The 6,521-nt window shown below is 49.3% G+C and overlaps 1 pseudogene; it reads left to right on the top strand.

Moving 5' to 3' along the window:
• The first annotated feature begins 698 nt into the window (after window positions 1-698).
• LOC116887843 lies at window positions 699-6,017 on the top strand (annotated as a pseudogene).
• The last annotated feature ends 504 nt before the right edge of the window (window positions 6,018-6,521 follow it).

The following is a 6,521-nucleotide window of genomic DNA, read 5'->3' as shown; positions in this document are numbered from 1 at the left end:
CCTTGGGTTGTGGTTTCTCCCTTTAAATACCCTTTATCCCAGCCTCTTGGGGTCGAACTCCACTGCCCCTGCGTGGGATACGAGTCCCGACCCCAGTGCACTGTTCCCATTAATAAACCTCGTGTGATTACAGCAAGGATGGTCTCATGTGAGTTCTTGGGGGGTCACGTCATCCTGAGACTTGAGCGTGGGTCTCCCCGCTCCGGGGGTCTTTCATTTGGGGAGATAGGCGACCACCCTCGTCTCCAGAGACCTACTTGGAGGTGAGATATTGTCTGTGTCTTTGTGTTTGTGCCGGCTAAACTTTGTGTCTGTATTTGCTATTCTGGGTCTGTATTTGCCCGTGAGTTCTGGAGTTCTGGTTTTGCAGTCACTCCAGTCTTGGGCTGAGAGGGAGGCTTGTGTCTGAGGAGAGATGCAAGTGTGAGCGGTAGACGTGCCAGGGGCTCACCGATTGTGCTGCCCTGGGAGATGTTCCAAGAGGTCTGGTGGAACCCCAGGGACGCCTGGGAGATTCCTGTCTGGGTACCGGTGAGGACACGGTAGTTCTGCAGTTCTCCTGGGTTGGAGGAGTCTTTACGCCCTTCTGGTCATCTGCATTTTCAGAGTGGTCCTGTCTGTCTTGGTAAAGATAGATATCTGTCAGTTCTTGTCTGTGTGTCTAAGGTTTCTGTTTTGTGTTACTTGTGACTCTGATGATGGGACATACTGTGACGACTCCTTTGAGTTTGACTTTACATCAGTGGACTGAGGGTAGGACCAGGGCACACAGTTTGGCAGCTGAGATTAAGAAAGGATGGTGGCAGACTTTTTGCTCCTCGGACTGGCCAACACTTGATGTTGGCTGGCCACCAGAAGGCATTTTTGACTTGATTAACATTTCTGAAGTTAAAGCTATTGTCTTTCAGGAGGGACCGAGATCTCATCCTGATCAATAACCATACATTACTGTCTGGCAAGATTTGGTTCAGAACCCCCGACATTGGGTCAAGTCCTGGGCGCACAAACGGAAGCCAGGCTCCGGAGCCCTGGCTCTCCGAGGAGTGGCGGAGCACGGACCAAAACCAGAAGCTACAAAGCCTGAGAGTTTGCCCGAAAAACAACCTTCAACTCCTCCTAAAATCTACCCCAAGATTGAGGAGCGCCCAGAGTGACCAAGCCCTCCACCACCCCCTTACCCGCTGCCTCAGATGCCTGATCCGGGAGCCCGCAACGGCACAGAAGGGGGGCCTGCAGCAGGCACCTGAAGCCGGTGTGCTCAGAGTCCAGCACAGGGTCCCGGAGGGCCAGATTCGACAGTGGCGCTGCCACTGCGCATTTATGGGCCTCGGGTGGACCCACCCAACCTTCAATCCCTCCAGTATTGGCCATTTTCCTCTACAGACCTTTATAATTGGAAAACTAATCACCCTTCCTTTTCAGAAAATCTGGCTAGCCTGACAGGATTAGTAGAGTCCTTGATGTTTTCCCACCAATCCACATGGGATGATGTTCAGCAGCTTTTGCAGGTCCTCTTCACTACTGAAGAAAAAGAGAGGATCCTGTTGGAGGCCCGGAGGAACGTCCCCGGGACGAATGGAGCACCAACTAATCTCCCAAATGAAATAGACGCTGGGTTTCCCCTCAACCGGCCTGATTGGGACTACAGCACAGCGGCAGGTAGGGAGCGGCTGACCGTCTACCACCGGGCTCTCGTGGCAGCTCTCAAAGGGGCTGTTAGATGCCCCACAAATTTGGCAAAGGTAAGAGAGGTTCTTCGGGGGCCTGTTGAACCACCGGCTGTGTTTCTTGAGTGTTTAATGGAGGCTTACAGACGTTATACTCCCTTTGACCCTATCTCTGAGGGTCAACAAGCTGCAGTGGCTATGGCCTTTATAGGACAGTCAGCGCCAGACATAAAGAGAAAGTTACAGTGGTTAGAAGGGCTGCAGGATTATACCTTAAGGGATTTAGTTAAAGAGGCAGAAAGTGTTTCATAGACAGAGGAAGAGAAGAGAAGAAAGAGAGAGAGAGAGAGAGAGAGAGAGAGAGAGAGAGAGAGAGGAGTGAGGCAAAGGAAAGAGAGGACCAGAGGGATCGTATACAAGAAAGAAATTTGACTAGAATCTTGGCCGCAGTAATAAGGGAAAAGGAAAAGACAGGACCTAGACAGATAGGGAACCTGGGCAACAGAAGACCAAGAATGAATAAAGAAGGACAGAGGTGGATAAAGACCAATGTGCCTATTGCAAAGAGAAAGGACACTGGGCAAGGGAGTGCCCAAAGAAGAAAGGGAAGGCCTCTAAGGTACTGGCCCTAGATGAAGATAACTAGGGGAGATGGGGCTCGGACGCCCTCCCCGAGCCTAGGGTAACCTTAACTGTGGAGGGGACCCCTATGGATTTTCTAGTAGACACAGGAGCTGAGCATTCTGTATTGAAGCAACCATTAGGGAAGTTAAAAAATAAAAAGACTATAGTAATTGGGGCAACTGGACAGAAACAATATCCATGGACCACCTTGTGAACTGTAGATCTGGGGGGGAGGGACAAGTAACTCATTCCTTCCTGGTTATTCCTGAGTGTCCCACGCCTTTGCTAGGGAGAGACCTGCTAACAAAATTGAAGGCTCAGGTCAGATTTACTCAAACTGAGCCAGAGGTGACATGGGAGACTCCCAACTCCATGGTTTTGGCCCTGAAGCTTGAAGAAGAATATCAACTACATGAGCTTCCAAGTCAGGAAAAGCACCCTGACATAAAGGGTTGGTTGACGGCATTTCCTAAGGCATGGGCAGAGACTGGAGGTGTGGGAATGGCAGTGAGAGTTCTCCCAATAGTGGTGGGGCTAAAGACCAATGCCACCCCCATAGGAGTACGTCAATACCCGATGAGCCAGGAGGCCAGAGAAGGAATTAGACCCCATATTCAGAGACTCTTACAACAAGGTATTTTAGTGCCTTGTCAATCTCCCTGGAACACTCCGTTGCTGCCAGTTAAAAAGCCTGGCACTAATGACTGCAGACCAGTACAAGACCTGAGGGAAGTTAACAGGAGGGTCCAAGACCTATACCCGACTGTTCCCAACCCTTACAACCTCCTCAGCTCACTTCCACCAGACAGGAAATGGTACTCTGTCTTAGACTTAAAAGATGCTTTCTTTTGTCTAAGGTTACATCATTCCAGTCAATCTATTTTTGCCTTCGAATGGAGAGATCCAGACACTGGACTGGTAGGTCAACTGACTTGGACCAGGTTGCCCCAAGAGTTCAAAAATTCTCCCACTCTTTTTGATGAAGCCATCCACCGGAATTTGGCCACATTCAGAGCTGAGAACCCTCAGGTAACTCTGTTTCAATATGTTGATGATTTACTTCTTGCCTCGACCACTGAACTTGAGTGCAGACAAGGGACTGAAAAATTGAGAGAATTAGGTGAGTTGGGGTACCGAGCCTCAGCTAAAAAGGCTCAACTATGTCAGACTGAGGTTACTTACTTGGGATACACCCTCCAAGATGGAAAGCGGTGACTAACGGAAGCCAGGAAAAAGACTGTAACCCAGATCCCCACCCCAACTACACCGAGACAAGTAAGAGAATTCTTGGGCACTGCTGGCTTCTGCAGGCTATGGATGCCAGGGTTTGCGACCTTTGCTGCCCCATTGTACCCTCTAACTAAAGAAGAGGGGGCGTTTGTGTGGACCCCAGACCACCAGCGAGCATTTGAGGAAATCAAGAGGGCCCTACTGACGGCCCCAGCCATAGCCCTGCCTGACTTAACCAAGCCCTTTACTCTCTATGTGGATGAGAGAGCAGGGGTTGCCAGAGGAGTCCTTACTCAGACTTTGGGACCTTGGAAAAGATCAGTGGCTTACTTATCCAAGAAATTAGACCCTGTTGCCAGTGGGTGGCCCTCTTGCCTGAAAGCTATTGCTGCCATAGCCCTGCTTGTTAAAGATGTCGACAAGCTCACCCTGGGATAGCAAATAACTAGAGTGGCACCACACCCACCTGAAAGCATTATCTGGCAGCCCCCTGACAGATGGATGACCAACGCTCGTATGACACACTACCAGAGCCTTCTGTTGACTGAACGAGTGACTTTTGCTCCCCCTGCTATCCTCAACCCCGCTACTTTGCTGCCCAAGACTGATGACTCTTCACTTATTCATCACTGTGCTGACATCCTGGCAGAAGAGACTGGTATTAGACATCATCTAAAGGATCAACCATGGCCTGGGAGTCCGAGCTGGTACACAGATGGCAGTAGTTTCATGGTCGAAGTAAGCGGAAGGCGGGGGCAGCAGTGGTGGACGGGAAGCCAGTGATCTGGGCCAGCAGCCTCCCTGAAGGGACTTCAGCCCAGAAAGCTGAACTTGTGGCTTTGATACAAGCTCTAAGGATGGCAGAAGGGAAGTCTATCAACATCTACACTGATAGCATGTATGCCTTTGCCACTGCCCATATACACGGAGCAATATACAGACAAAGGGGATTGTTAACATCAGCAAGAAAAGATATAAAAAATAAAGAGGAAATTCTGAGCCTCTTCGAGGCTATACATTTGCCAAAAAAGGTGGCCATTATACATTGTCCAGGACACCAGAGAACTCAAGATACTGTAGCAAAAGGGAATAAGATGGCAGATCTTACCGCCAAACAGGCAGCCCAAGGTGCAATGATCCTGGCAGTCAAAGAGTCTGAAGATTATTGTGATACCAGAGAAACTAGCTTTAGATAAACCTCTGAAGATTATCAAAGAATGGACAAATTAGGCCTGGCACAAGGATTTACCCCTTATGGGGTGGCTGAAACAGAAGGTGGCAGACTGATTCTCCCTCAGAAGAAGGGGCACAAATATGTTGCTAACCTGCACTATCTAACTCACTTGGGGACAACAAAATTAAAAGATACAGTGAGGGGCTGGGGATTTAGCTCAGTGGTAGAGCGCTTACCTGGGAAAGGGCAAGGCCCTGAGTTGGGTCCCCAGCTCGAAAAAAAAGAACCAAAAAAAAAAAAAAAAAAAAAAAGATACAGTGAGATCTTCTGATTACTATGTGATAGGGCTCTCAGAACTGGTGGATGAAGTAATCAGAAGCTGCAAGTCTTGTGCTTTGACAAATGCAGGGTGCTCCATAAATACTTCTGGAAAGAGGCTCCAGGGTGATCGACCAGGAGCTTATTGGGAAGTTTATTTTACAGAAATTAAGCCAGTCAAATATGGTAACAAGTACTTGCTAGTTTTTGTAGACACCTTTTCAGGCTGGGTGGAAGCTTTTCCCACCAGAACTGAGCCAGCCAATGTGGTGGCCAAGAAGATCCTAGAAGAAATCTTTCCACGGTTTGGAATACCCAAGGTAATTGGGTCTGATAATGGACCTGCCTTTGTTGCCAAGGTAAGTCAGGGATTGGCCACTCAACTGGGGATTAATTGGAAATTACATTGCACTTATCAGCCCCAGAGCTCAGGTCAGGTAGAAAGGATGAATAGAATCCTAAAAGAGACCCTAACAAAATTGGCCTTAGAGATTGGCGGAAATGATTGGACAGTCCTCCTTCCCTTTGCCTTGTTCCGAGTCCGGAACACCCCAGGACGATTTAGACTCACCCCTTATGAAATTCTGTGTGGGCGGACACCACCACTCACTGAGTCTGGTGGAGTATTTGATCCTGATGCTGTTCTCTCCAAACCCCTGTTTGCCCGCCTAAAGGCCCTTGAGGTGGTGAGACGTCAAGCCTGGAGACAGCTGAAAGAGGCTTATGAGACTGGGAATCCAGACGTACCCCACCAGTTCCAAGACGGAGACGCTGTCCTGGTCCGCTGCCATCGAGAGGGGAATCTAGAACCTCGCTGGAAAGGGTCGTATTTAGTGCTATTGACAACTCCTATAGCGGTAAAGGTTGAAGGCATTTCGGCTTGGATCCATGCCTCCCATGTCAAAAGAGCACTGGAGCCAACTAAAGATGAATGGAAATTGGAGAAAACTGCTGATCCTCTTAAGCTGTGTCTGCACCACAAGTGTCTCACCCGTAGCGGATAAGAACCCCCATGCTCCTCAGAAACTGACTTGGCAAGTTTCCTCCCAGGTCGGAGACATAATATGGTCCATTTCCAAGGAGGCCCCACCATATACATGGTGGCCCACTCTCACCCCTGACTTTTGTAAGTTGGTAGCTGGGCTGGACACCTGGGACATTCCTGACACAAATCCTCAGAATATGCCCCTAGAAGACCCTGTGAGATATTCCCTGGGGGTAAGTTCGGGTGCAGAAGTCAAGAAGCAAGGTGCCAATTGGGGAGGCTGGGATTTTACGTCTGCCCCTGAGATGGCCGAGACAGAGCTACCATCCGACATTGTGGGGGCTTAGAAAGTCTACACTGTTCTGCTTGGGGATGTGAGACTACTGGAGAAGCCTACTGGAAACCAAGTTCTTTCCGGGAATGGATTATGGTACATAAAAATTATACTTCCCCAACAAGGTGTAGCCAGAGAAGTGCAGGGGCCTGTGGCACCAGCCCCACATGCTTGCCCTTAAATATTACT

Source organism: Rattus rattus, chromosome X (genome assembly GCF_011064425.1).
Source record: "Rattus rattus isolate New Zealand chromosome X, Rrattus_CSIRO_v1, whole genome shotgun sequence".
NCBI lineage: Eukaryota > Metazoa > Chordata > Mammalia > Rodentia > Muridae > Rattus > Rattus rattus.
This window is presented reverse-complemented; position numbering and strand designations above follow the sequence as displayed.